The following is a 13620-nucleotide window of genomic DNA, read 5'->3' on the forward strand; positions in this document are numbered from 1 at the left end:
AGATGAACCAAATCAGTTCCAATGGAGCAGTAATGAATTGAAACAGCTATACCCAGCAAAAGAACTCTGGGAGATGACTAAGAACCATTACATTTAATTCCCAATCCCTGTATTTTTGCCTGCATGCATTTTGGATTTTCTTTACAGGCAAATTGTACAATATTTCAGAGTCCGATTCTTTTTGTACAGCAAAATAACAGTTTGGTCGTGTATACTTATAGTGTATCTAATTTATACTTTAATATATTTAACATCTACTAGTCATCCTGCCATCTAGAGGAGGGGGTGGGGGGAAGGAGGGGAAAAATTGGAACAAAAGGTTTGGCAGTTGTCAATGCTGTAAAATTACCCATGCATATAACTTGTAAATAAAAAGCTATTTAAAAAAAAAAAGAAAAGAAAAGAAAAAGAAATCACCATAGGAATCAATGTCTTTTATAAGAAATCCAGAAGCTAAGCTTAAAAGAAAAAAAAAAAAAAACCTTCTGTTCAGTTCAGTTACTCTTCATCCAACCATCCTTATATTCTTTTTTTTGGCGGGGGGGACAAAAGGGGATTTATTTACATTAAGAAGACAGCTTTCTTAGTGGACAAGGTCCTGTCAGGACTATTGTAAAGATGGGTTACACTGAGAAGAAAATATCTGCACCAGTGGGCAAAATCCTGTTAGGACTTCTGCAAAGATTTGGGGTTCAGCGTTAGTTGTCTTTTATTAGCCTTCTGAGGCTTGGGGCTTCACTTCAATTCAAAATTGAATGAGATTACTTAACTGGGAGTTTGAGCCACTCAAAAGGTTGTTGACTATGCCCCAGGCCAAGATTTCCAATTAAATGAGATTACTTATCTTGGGAAGGGTATTGTCTGGGAAAAGATGTGCCCCTCCCAGGGTTTGAGACTCAGGAATTCCCCCCCTCCCCAACAGAAAGATTCAATTTCAGAGAGCCCCCAAAGGTTAAAGGGGGAACACAATTTACATCATTTCTCCCCCTCAAGCAGTTCCCCTAAATTCATTTGGGGCAACAGGATGAAGGTCTCATCTTCTGTAGCTGTTCAAGCTGATAAGGGGCATATAGCTGGCCCTACTCAATAGGGTCAGGACTGAAGAGGAGACATAAAGGAGTTGTAGGTGGCAGCAGCATACGGTGCTAAATGTCAGAATCAGGTCTCAGGTGATTTTAAATTGCCCAAGTGATTGGAATTTTATGACAGAGTCTAGAAGAAACAACTCTCACAAGTATATTAAAAATGTAAGGACTGAATATGAGTAAAAGAGAAAGAATAAACAAAAGTGTAGTTAATTTGGAGGTTACTAGGGACAGTAATCAGAAACCAGAAACCCACCCAGAGGAAGACTGGGAATGGGGGTGGGGGGAGAGATGAGGCTATCATAAATGCCTCTCAACCAAACAGCTTTCCTAACTATCCTTACATTCTTTGAAGAAATGGTGTTATTAAGTTTCCATATCCTTGGAGACAGAATTTTGGTGCAAACAAACACCAGAAAAAAAAAGAAGTAAATAGGATCTGGTAGCCCTTAGGGTCATGACTCCTCCCCAAACTAATTGTTTTCAACATTCAAAGAAACTTGTAAAGTAAGAAATGCTTCCTGTAAATCTCACCAACCCACCCATTTTCACAGTCAATCAGTAAGCATTACCAGCTACTTGCCAGTATGTGGAACTGTTATTGTAAGACTTCAGTTAAGGGGATCAGGGAAACATTCAGAATCTGAGTTGGTCCTTTAATAGTCTAGTAAAGCATGGTATATTGGGTATACAGCTAACAGGAAGATATGAATTCAAATAGTATCTCTGACACATACTAGCCAGACTTGTCATTTAACCTCCTGATACCTCATGAAACCCCCTAAAATTATTAATTTTAGAAAAGTTGCAAATTTCCATTAATCAGAGAAAGCCCATTATACCAATGAAATCACAGGCTCAGATTTTTTTAGAAAGCTATTTTTATTGTAATACTGCAATTTACCAAGTGTATTTTTTAAAGGTGACTTTTTTTTCAAACTAGAAAATACCCAGACCATGAAGAAAAATATATTTTTTAAATTTAATGTCTTTTGCATTCCTATCTTTTTTATTAGGATACAAATAAGAGTTTGAAAGTTATATTTGTGTGTCCTTGATTTATTAGCAAAAAGTAAACACAAAGTTCAGAAAGAATTCTTGAGACATCTCCTTGTTTTTTTTCCCCATCCATTTTCCACCCACAATTCCTCTTTGCCTGTTTTTTCAGTAGGAGGATCAAAAACGTTGTCTAGAGATATAGTCAATAGCCTTTTTCCACTCTCCAAATATTGTTCCAAAACCTCATCCATTAAACAACACATGGTTACCCTTTATTCTTAAGAGAGACATTTTTTTCAGAGATATTTTTGTCAAAACAGGGGTGGGGTGGGTTGAGGAAAGGAATGGGAAGTGGTTATGCGGTGCAGGTGGGAAATTTTGAAACTCTTTGTCTAGTAACTCAAAGAGCTCATAGCTTTTGCCTCTCTTTTCACAGTGGAATAACGTCTAAATGAGAACAAAAGCAGAGTAGATTCAACTGATTTGGCATTTAGCCACAACTTTATTAAGCAACCTAATGAAACATATTATTCTTTCACTCAGCACCCCAGAAGGTAATCTATGCCAACTAGGCTATTGGCTCACTTTTCTGAAAACTATTATATGCATTACCCTCAGGCCAAAACTCTTTCCTGTGTCAGGGATCACACAAATAGTCTAGTCTAATCAAATAGTCTAGTCTAATTATTGCTGTTAGAAATTTCTGAAAAGGGAATTTCATTCACAGTAGTACATGATAACCGGATTCCATTCTGAGAGGTTAGAAATAATCAATCAATCAGCAAGCGTTTATTAAAACCTCATACTATGTGCCAGGCACAAATAGTATTTAATCATCTCCATTTATTGCATTATATGATTATATTACATTCTTCTATATACAAGTATATAGTATAAACATAATATATATTTTGTGTACACACACACATATACACACACACAGATAAATTTTTATCTACTCTGAACATCATGGTTTCTGCTCTGTACTATTTTTCTGAAATAAGAGTGGCAATCACCTCCACTATGGTTCATTCACCATCCCTGAAATTCCTTCCCTGATGTTAAAGGAAAGGCACGACTCAGGGTCAGTCCCTTGAGAGATTACATTTGAAAAGAGAATGAAATGAAACCCTTTTAGAAGATATAACAATTTAAAAAGAAGGTCTAGTTAGCCACAGAGGAAGAAGGAAAAGATTTTTAATAAGTATAATAAATTATTTTTTACATTATCCAGAGCAGACAAGCTTCAGTTATATTCAGACCACAAGGAAACTATATCAGAGTCTTTAGTCCTCTTAATAATTACGTCTTACAGATGGTTTCAAAATCTTTTATGGAAAAAATCTACCCCTGCTTACAGGGAAAGGATTCTGGTAAATATGCCTCTTAGAACATTTAGCCACCTTTATTTTCCCTATATGCATTATTTCCTCTGTTAAAATGTAAGTTCTTTAAATAAAATTTTCTTAACTTTGGATTGTGACTCCATATGTGGTCACATAACTGAATGTAGGGGTCACAAAAAACTTGGCAACAGTAAAAGGTTTCTGAACACAATGATCAAAAATGAATTCAAAATTAAACACATAATGAATCTGAGGTGTTGTTTCTGGAAGCATTTGACCATATTTTATCATGCAAGTTCATTGCAGTCTTGGTTCTGAACATGCAATATGTGTACTTTGCACTGTGCCTACGCTGCCAGAAACACCTTGGCTCAGATCTGAGACAGGGTTGTGTAAAAATTTCTTGGGTGAAAAAGAGTTGCAAGTGGAAAAAGTTTAAGAAGCCCTGGATTAAATTATAGGACCCTCACTTTTTAAAATTATAATATTAATACTGCAAGTGGCACAAAGTATATACTTAATAAATGATTTTATTCAATGACTTAATTTTGCATATTTCTATTTCATTATGCTATTGTAATATCATGTGTATTACTCAAGAAAGCTTCATGGACATGAACTCTGGTTCTAAATCAATGGTTTCAAATTCAATAGATAGGAGCCACTATAGCACATATAAGGATCTTGTGAAGTGCTTAAATGACTTAGAAAACCACACATTAACATTATCTTTTGTGTTGTTATTTGTTTTGTTAAATGTTTCCTAATTACACTCTTTTTTTTTTTTGCAGAACATTATCACTCATTAAAAATACATCCCCTGATATACAAATATCATTTTTCGGCAATGTGAGTCATTGTTGGCCTTTAGCAATAAATGAGTGTAAACTTTAATGAGATTCTTTTTCCCAAAAAATGCTTTGTAGTACCTCACACATTGCTCATAAACAGTCTAAAAATCAGAGTGATCTTCATAATATGTATCTTTAATGATAAGTTGTTTATGTGGCTCATAGTTTCCAAGAAGTTCAATTTAGGTTTTCAGTTTTTAACTTGATTAACTTCTCTATTCAGATCTCTAATATTGCTTTCATCTATACACAGTGTATAATCAAAGATAAAGAAATCTACTTTGGCAATCTGCCTAGTAATATGATTCATGCTGTTGCCATGTTTCTTCATATGTCTATAATCAAGAGGGTTTCCTAGTTCATATATAGATGTTGCTGTACTATCTATTCCCCATTTATCTGAAATATTTCAATTAGTCTCAAGTTTCCTAAAAACTGCTTCTGCTAAAGGTAAGTGTCACGTATTACCCAGACTCATAAACAGCACAGACTTGGTCCATTCTGAGGTTATTCTTCATTCCTATTACTCCTAATTACATTTTAATATTGGTCATTCACAAGGAGAGCCTGTTTTTGACACCTCTGGTCCAAATAGTTACATTAGATAATTGAATAGGTAGAGTCCTCCCCCTCCTCAATTCCCTTCCTCACTTTCTGCTGTCTCCACCTACACCTATACCAGCCAAGTATCATAAGTTTTCTGCCAGTAACTTTTAGCAGTGAGTGGAAAAACAGTAGCAACCAAATAGCAAAGAAAGTGTACTTTGAGGGGATTCAGAAAATGTATGAGCATGACAGTGTAGAACTAAAATAAAAAATGAAATTTGGAATCTACTTTACACCCAAAGCAGAAACTGGAAGATGTCCTATACTATACTGTTTCACTGATTTAACTTGCACATAACATAATTTTATTATGAAAATCGATTATCAACAAACTGCAGCTGATCATGATCTCATCATCACTGTACCAAACACCATGGTTGCATTATTAAAGAAGAAATTGACATCTGGGACTTTGTTACTGATGTTGATTTTTATGTAAATGCCACTGAAGAATCTTGGAAAACCAAAATATGAGATATATTCTTATATAATAGATGAACTATCCAAGCTGATAGATTCCAATTTTCCCACAGACCCAGAAAGGATGTCTTTTTTTTTGGACTATGGGAAGCCATGGAGCTATTATTTGTTCTTTGAAATATTCCAACAAACATAAATCTATGTCATCATTCTGCTCAATACACAATTCTGTGCTCTTATCATGGTAAGAAAAGACCTTGTATGACTATTTGATATCAGATGTTAAGTAATGGGATGCATATGATGCCATTCATCTTGTGAATTCCTATCCAGATTCTCAGGTAGACATAATAATGGATCAAGGCAAAAAATGACCAGTATCTTGAAGAAGGGCAATTACTTCCTGACTGTAGAAAAGAAAATTTCAGTCTTCCAGACTGGAAGAAGACTATGTCATAAGTATTGCTTCATTGAAATATTTATTAATTGTCACATCAGACATCATGCAAAATTTCTAAACATAGAAAGCTTTGTATATGAGAACCCTCATAATTATAAAAATTAACAAATAAGCAAAACATTTTAAAACATAGGATTATATATTTCAGACTATTTATGAACATTCACTCCTAGTTTTTATCAAATAACGACCACCTTCTGAATAAATTTATAAATTCAAGTAATTTTTCCATAAGCAACCTAATAGAAGACATGTCATTGCTTAATATCAATTTGAAATCTTTGTTACATTAAATTTAAAGATCACAGAATGTGCAAACAGTTGAATGCAATGAACGTAGTAATTCAAATGTACTTATTGAAGTAAACTCAGTTGTTGGTCATTGAATGTATCAATTCCATAAAGAACTAAATGATGGAATTGTTTCTCAATAACTGAAAAAAGAGATAATAAATTGGGAGGGGGGAATAAAGTAATATATAGAAGAATATAGAAACAAAGTGCTAATTTCCACATGAGACAGATGATGAATGCCTTGATGAGAATTTATGATACCATCAATATCTTCCAAGGTACAAATTGTAATCCATTTACACCTTCTTATATTATGCAATTTCCATATTATGCATTTCCATAGCTATCAAGATTGCATGGTTTTCAATGAAACAAGTTAGAAATTTACCCATTATTGTTCATTGATTCTATTTGGACAGTATCTTTTCAAGTTGTTGTTGTTGTTTTTTTAATCTCTTCTTGCAATCCTTTTATTGTTTCTCTTATGCAATTCTTCCTTGATTATATCTTGCAACCTGCTTCCACCCACAATGTGTATTTCCATTTGGGAAAGGTGACCCTCAGCTTTCATTCTTTAAAGGATAAGGTATTCCATTAGTTAATTATTAACTTAGACACTTACATATTAACATTTATCTTTTGTGTTTTTGTAACTTAAGAAGTATTATTTAATAGGTTAAAAAAAAAGATGAATTTCTGTTTTAGGAAGAGGCTTGTGGTTATTACAAACCCTGAACAATTTCCCAAACATTAATCCTTTCTGTTTAGTTCTGGACCCAGTTACAGTATCTGTCCAAATCAGACATGTATATATCAAAATCTGGACAACAATTTATCATCCACTTAATTTTTCCTGCATAAATAATAAGGTCAAATTATTTTAAGTCATTCTAGATGTCATCTAGCAGTTCCAATGCAATGTCTTCTTGAAACAGGAACAACTGAAGAAATATTAACATCACCCTTGATTTCTCAATGACTTTAGAACGCTAGCAAAAATCTTTGGTTACCAAGGATATCATCAACATTATCTGTGCTCTAAATTCTAATTGACCTAAGCTTTGTCCTAATATTCTTACATGAAAGGCCTACTCTTATGCCTCCTAGCAGATGGATGTAATCCTGAGTTACTGAAGGCTCTGCTAGCAAAGCACAATCTTCAGAAGGTTCTACAGAATAAGAAAGATTTAAAATCGAGAAATGGATTGTAAAGTTTGAAAATCCTGGCTACCAGATGACATTTTTTTTTAAAACCAGAGCAACTCATACAAAAAAAAGTATTTACTAAAACATAATGAGGTTGCAATCTGCCTGCAAGAAAGAAATCACCATTAAATCATATATTGCTGGGATTTTCTTTAAATCATAGATTATTGAAGAGGATATTTCAACTTCATTAATTTAACATAAAAATATATGCTCATTTATGTTGCTTACAGCCATCCATACTTAATCAAACATCTCATGTTAATTTGATTTTCCAATTAAATTATTATTATTTTTCCCTAGGCAGAGTGTTTTCTCATGACTATACTACACAGTATCACTTAATTGATTCAGTTCATTGGTGTCTAAGTTTGAGTATGTGAAAAAGAAAATACCATTGTCATAAGTATACCTATTTATGTAAGTCCTTCATTGAAGAAGTAAATGAAAGCATAACCATATTCATGTCACTTCTCTGATGAAGAATGCACCACAGATACTTACCTATCTAGTATATTAATGTCCAAATTCTTCTTCTTCCCCTTTGTGATCTTTTATAATCTGATCCCACTCTATCCATCTCTATTCCATCAATCTTTATTTTTCTAATATGCAACCTTTGCTTCAGTCAGAACCTTTATCACCTCTCACATATAACATGATCATCTCTGCTTCCATTGGTTTTTTTGTTTTGTTTTTTTTTTTTCATGGTATTCCTCCTGTTGAAGTATCTTTCCTGTTCCTGGCTACAAATGTTCCTCATCTCTTAAGGCCTATACTAATCTTCATTTTCATCAAACTTACAATCTTTATTAAATTGTTCAGCAACTAATGACTTTCACTATTTCATTTTTTAGTTTTGTCTTCCCAAACAAATTGTCAACTCTTTTAAAGAAAAGATATGCCATATGTTTTTCTATCCTCTTTACAATATTTAATACAATGGTAATAACACAATTAACACTCAATAAATATCTGATTTGGTTTTTTTTAATTAGATGTTATTTTATTTTCAAACACAGATCAGCTTTTTCTTATTCTATTTCCTCTGTCCCAAATTGAAAATGTAATTTTATTCATGTTTACTTTTTTTGTTTCTTTTAACTTCTAGGTTTGTACTTCAAAGTTTCTCTGTCATTCTGGTCTTTTCATAGGGAATGCTTGCAAGTACTCTATTTCATTAAAAATCCATGTTTTCTCCTACAGCATTATACTCAGTTTTGCTGAGAAACTTACTCTTAACTATAAGCCCATATCTCTTGCCTTCTGGAATATCATATTCCAAGTTCTTTAAGTATAGTAGTGATTGCTAAATTGTGTGTAATCCTGACTGAGGTTCCTCGTTACATGCATTCTTTCTTTCTGGTTGCTTGTGATATTTTTTCTTTGATATGGAAGTTCTGGATTTTGGCTATCACATTAGCTTCCTGGCTATTTCATGAACAAAGCATTCCAACTCTCAGCTCCCCACATTTGCTGCCCATTCCTGAAAGGATCTCCCTGTTTAACTACACCTACTGACTTTCCTGACTCCTTTCAAGTCTTGACTAAAATCCCATCTTTAACTGGAAGCCTCTCCCAATCTCTCTTAATTCTAGTGGCAATTCTTTGCTAATTATTCCCTATTTATCTTGTATTACATTCTCGTTTGCAACTTCTCCAATAGAATGTAAGATCCTTGAAAGCAGGGACTATCAGTTACCTCTTTTTGTATCCATAGCACTTAGCACAGTGCCTAGTTTATCTCTGACACTTAGTATTTCCAGTACTTAGTACAGTGTACTTCTGAGCCCTTTTCAGTTCTGCTTTCCACCTTTGGTGTCCACCTGCCATATAACTGTCACCTAGGACTCCAAAAAACTGTAGCATAGTCAGTAATCACATATTGATAAACTATTTCAGCAGAGGGAGTAATACAAGTTGAGGTAATTAATGAGTCTCAAACCTGTTGGTGAGTTCAAGAAGGGGGTTATCTGTTCCAAATATGTTTAGATTACCCTCACAGATTAGGTTAATGTAAAAATGTATTCCAACTGACCATGAAAATGGTAGAAGATGTCTCTGTGAAGTACTTACAGCTGGGTTAGACAGCAAAGACATGACTATTCACTGCATCCAAAGCTATTTTCTTTTTTTTATAGAAGCTTTTTATTTTCAAAACATAGGCAAGTATAATTTTTCAATTGTGACCCTTGCAAAACTTTATGTTCCAATTTTCCCTCATTCTCCCCACCCCTTCCCGTAGATGGGAAGTAATTCAATATATATTAAATATGGTAAAAAATATATGTAAATCCAAAATAAATATACAGATTTATACAATTATCTTGCTGCACAAGAAAAATCAGATCAAAAAAGAAAAAAATGAGAAAGAAAATAAAATTCAAGCAAACAACAACAAAAGAAGTGAAAATGCTATGTTATGATCCACACTCAGTTCCTACAGTCCTCTCTCTGAATGTAGATGGTTCTCATCATCCCAAGATCATTAGAACTGGCCTGAATCATCTCATTGTTGAGAAGAGCCACATCCAATAGAATTGATCATCTTATAATCTTGCTGTTGCCATGTACAATGATTTCCTGGTTTTGTTCATTTTACTTAGCATCAGTTTATGCAAGTCTCTCCAGGCTTCTTTGAAATCATTCTGCTGCTCATTTCTTATAAAACAATAATATTCCATAACATTCATATATTATAAATTATTCAGCCATTCTCCAACTGATGGGCATCCACTCAGCTTCCAGTTTCTAGCCACTACAAAAAGGGCTGCTACAAACATTTTTGCACATGTGGGTCCTTATCCCTCCTTTAAGATCTCTTTGGGATATAAGCCCAGTAGAAACACCGCTAGGTCAAAGGGTATATACAATCTGATAACACTTTGAGCATAGTTCCAAATTGCTTTCCAAAATGGTTGGATCAGTTCTCAATTCCACCAACAATGGATTAGTGTCCCAGTTTTCTCACATCTCCTCCAACATTCATCATTATCTTTTACTGTCATCTTAGCCAATTTGAGAGGTGTGTGGTAGTACCTCAGAGTTGTCTTAATTTGCATTTTGCTGATCAACAGTGACTTAGAACACCTTTTCATGTGAGTAGAAATGGTTTCAATTTCTTTATCTGAAAATTGTTTATATCCTTTGACCACTATCAATTGGAAAATGTCTTGAATTTTTATGAACTTGAGTCAATTCTCTATTTATTTTAGAAATGAGGCCTTTATCAGAAATCTTGAATGTAAAAATATTTTCCCATTTTATTGCTTCCCTTTTAATTTTGTCTGCATTAATTTTGTTTGAACAAAAACTTTTTAACTTAATATAATCAAAATTATCTATTTTGTGTTCAATAATGAGCTTCAGTTCTTCTTTGGTCACAAATTCCTTCCTTTTTCACAGATCTGAGAAGTAAACTATCTTATGTTCTTCTAATTTATTTATAATATCACTCTGTATGTCTAAATCATGAACCCATTTTGACCTTATTTTAGTATATGATGTTAGATGTGGATCAATGCCTAGTTTCTGCCATATTAGTTTCCAATTTTCCCAATAGTTTTTCTCAAATAGTGAGTTCTTATCCCCAAAGCTGGGATCTTGGAGTTTATCAACACTAGATTACTATAGTCATTGCCTATTTTGTCCTGTGAACCTAACCTGTTCCACTGATTGACTATTCTATTTCTTAGCCAGTACCAAATGGTTTTGATGACCACCACTTTATGATATAGTTTTAGGTCTGACACAGCTAGGTCACCTTCATTGGCTATTTTTTTCATTAATTCCCTTGAAATGCCTGACCTTTTCTTCTTCCAGATGAACTTTGTTATTATGTTTCTACATCCATAAAATAATTTTTTGGGAGTTTGATTGGTATGGCACTAAATAAGAAAATTAATTTAGGTAGCATTGTCATTTTTATTATATTCCCGTGAACTACCCATGAACACTTGATATTTTCTAGTTGATTAGATCTGACTTTATTTGTGTGGAAAATGTTTTGTAGTTTTGCTCATATAGTTCTGACTTTGCCTTGGCAGATAGACTCCCAAATATATTATCGACAGTTATTTTAAACGAAATTTCTCTTTGTATCTCTTGTTGCTGTACTTTGTTGGTAATATATAAAAATGCTGCTGATTTATGTGGATTTATTTTGTATCCTGCAACTTTGCTAAAATTGTGAGTTGTTTCTAATAGTTTTTTAGTTGACTTTCTAGAGTTCTCTAAGTATATCATCATATCATCTGCAAAGAGTAATAATTTGGTTTCCTCATTACCTACTCCAATTGCTTTAATTTCTTTTTCTTTTCTTATTGCCAAAGCTAACATTTCTAATACAATATAAAATAGTAATGGTGATAGTGGGCAACCTTTTTTTACTCCTGATCTTACTGGGAGTGGTTTTAGTTTGTCCTCATTACATATGATGCTTGCTGATGATTTTAATAGATACTACTGATCATTTTAAGGAAAATTTCATGTATTCCTATACTCTCTAGTATTTTTAATAGGAATGGGTATTGGATTTTATCAAATGATTTTTCTGCCTCTATTGAAATAATCATATGATTTTTGTTTGGTTATTGATATAGTCAATTATGATAATAGTTTTCCTAATATTGAATCAGCCCTGTGTTCCTGGTATAAATCCTACTTGGTAGTGATGTATTATCTTGGAGACGACTTTCTGAAATCTCTTTGCTAATATTTTATTTAAGATTTTTACATCAATATTCATTAGGAAATTGGGCTACAATTTTCTTTCTCTCTTTTCACCCAACCTGGTTTAGGTATCAGTACCATAATCTGTGTCATAAAAGAAATTTGGTAGGAATCCTTCTTTCCCTATTTTTTCAAGTAGTTTACTTAGTATTGGAATTAATTGTTCTTTAAATGTTTGGTAGAATTCCCATGTAAAGCCATCTATCCCTGGGCATTTTTTCTTAAGGAGCTGATTAATAGCTTGTTCTATTTCTTTTTCTAAAATGGGATTATTTAAATACTTTATTTCCTCTTCTATATTTTTGTAGGTATTCCTCCATTTCACTTAGATTATCAAATTGAATGACATATAGTTGGGCAAAATAATTCCTAATTATTGCTGTAATTTGCTTTTAATTGGTGAAAAGTTCTCCCATTTCATTTTTGAGACTAACAATTTGATTTTCTTCTTTCCTTTTTCTAATCAAATTAACTAAAGTTTATCTATTTTGTTGTTTTTATTCCATACAACCAACTCTTAGTTTTATTTATTAATTCAATAATTTTCTTACTTTCAATTTTATTAATCTCCCCTTTTATTTTCAGAATTTCAAATTTTGTTTTAATTGGAGGGTTTAAAATAGATTTTTTTTCTAGCTTTTTAAGTTACAAGCTCAATTCATTGATGTTCTCTTTATTTTATGCAAGTAAGCATTTAGAGATATAAAATTTCCCCTAATTATCACTTTGGCTCCATCCCACAAATTTTGGTATGTTGTCTCATTATTGTCATTTTCTTGGATGAAATTATTGATTATGTCTATGATTTGTTGTTTTATCCATTTATTCTTTAGGATTAGATTATTTAGCTTTCCATTAATTTTTGGTCTATTTCCCCTGGGCTTTTGTTGCATGTAATTTTTATTGCATCATGATCTAAAAAAAAATGCATTTACTATTTCTGCCTTTCTGCATTTGATTTTGAAGTCTTTATGCTCTAATATATGGTCAAATTTTGTGTAGGTTCCATGAATCACCAAGAAAAAAATGCACTCCTTTCTGTCTCCATTCAATTTTCTCCAAAGATCTATCATACCTAACTTTTATAAAATTCTATTTACTTCTTTAACTTCTTTCTTATTTATTTTGTTTTGATTTATCTAGTTCTGAGAGAGCAAGGTTGAGATTCTCCCATTAGTATAGTTTTACTATTTCTTCATGCAGCTCTCTTAACTTCTCTTCTAGGAATTTGGATTCCATAACACTTGGTGCATGTATGTTTGTATTGATATTACTTCATTATCTATGATACCCTTTAGCAAGATATAGTTTCCTTCCTTATCTCTTTTTTAATTAGATCTTTTTGTTTTTGCTTCATCTGAGATCAGGATCACTACCCTTGCTTTTTTTTTTTTTTTTTAACTTCACTTGAAGCATAATAGATTCTGCTCCACCCTTTTACCTTTATTCTAAATGTATCACTGCTTTAAATGTGTTTCTTGTTAACATCATATTGTAGGATTTTGACTCTGATTCCACTCTGCAATCTGCTTCCATTTTATGGGAGAGTTCAGCCCATTTACATTCACGGTTAAAATGACTAATTCTGTATTTCCTGCCACTTTATTTACCCCAAGTTTTGC

The 13620-nt window shown here is 32.8% G+C and overlaps 2 pseudogenes; one reads left to right on the top strand and one right to left on the bottom strand.

Annotated features, from left to right (window-relative positions):
* Positions 1-4235: 4235 nt before the first annotated feature.
* On the bottom strand, positions 4236-4974 carry LOC105749317 (annotated as a pseudogene).
* A 52-nt stretch (positions 4975-5026) lies between these two features.
* LOC100915133 lies at positions 5027-5766 on the top strand (annotated as a pseudogene).
* The last annotated feature ends 7854 nt before the right edge of the window (positions 5767-13620 follow it).

Source organism: Sarcophilus harrisii, chromosome 1, assembly GCF_902635505.1.
Source record: "Sarcophilus harrisii chromosome 1, mSarHar1.11, whole genome shotgun sequence".
In the NCBI taxonomy this organism is placed as follows: Eukaryota; Metazoa; Chordata; class Mammalia; order Dasyuromorphia; family Dasyuridae; genus Sarcophilus; species Sarcophilus harrisii.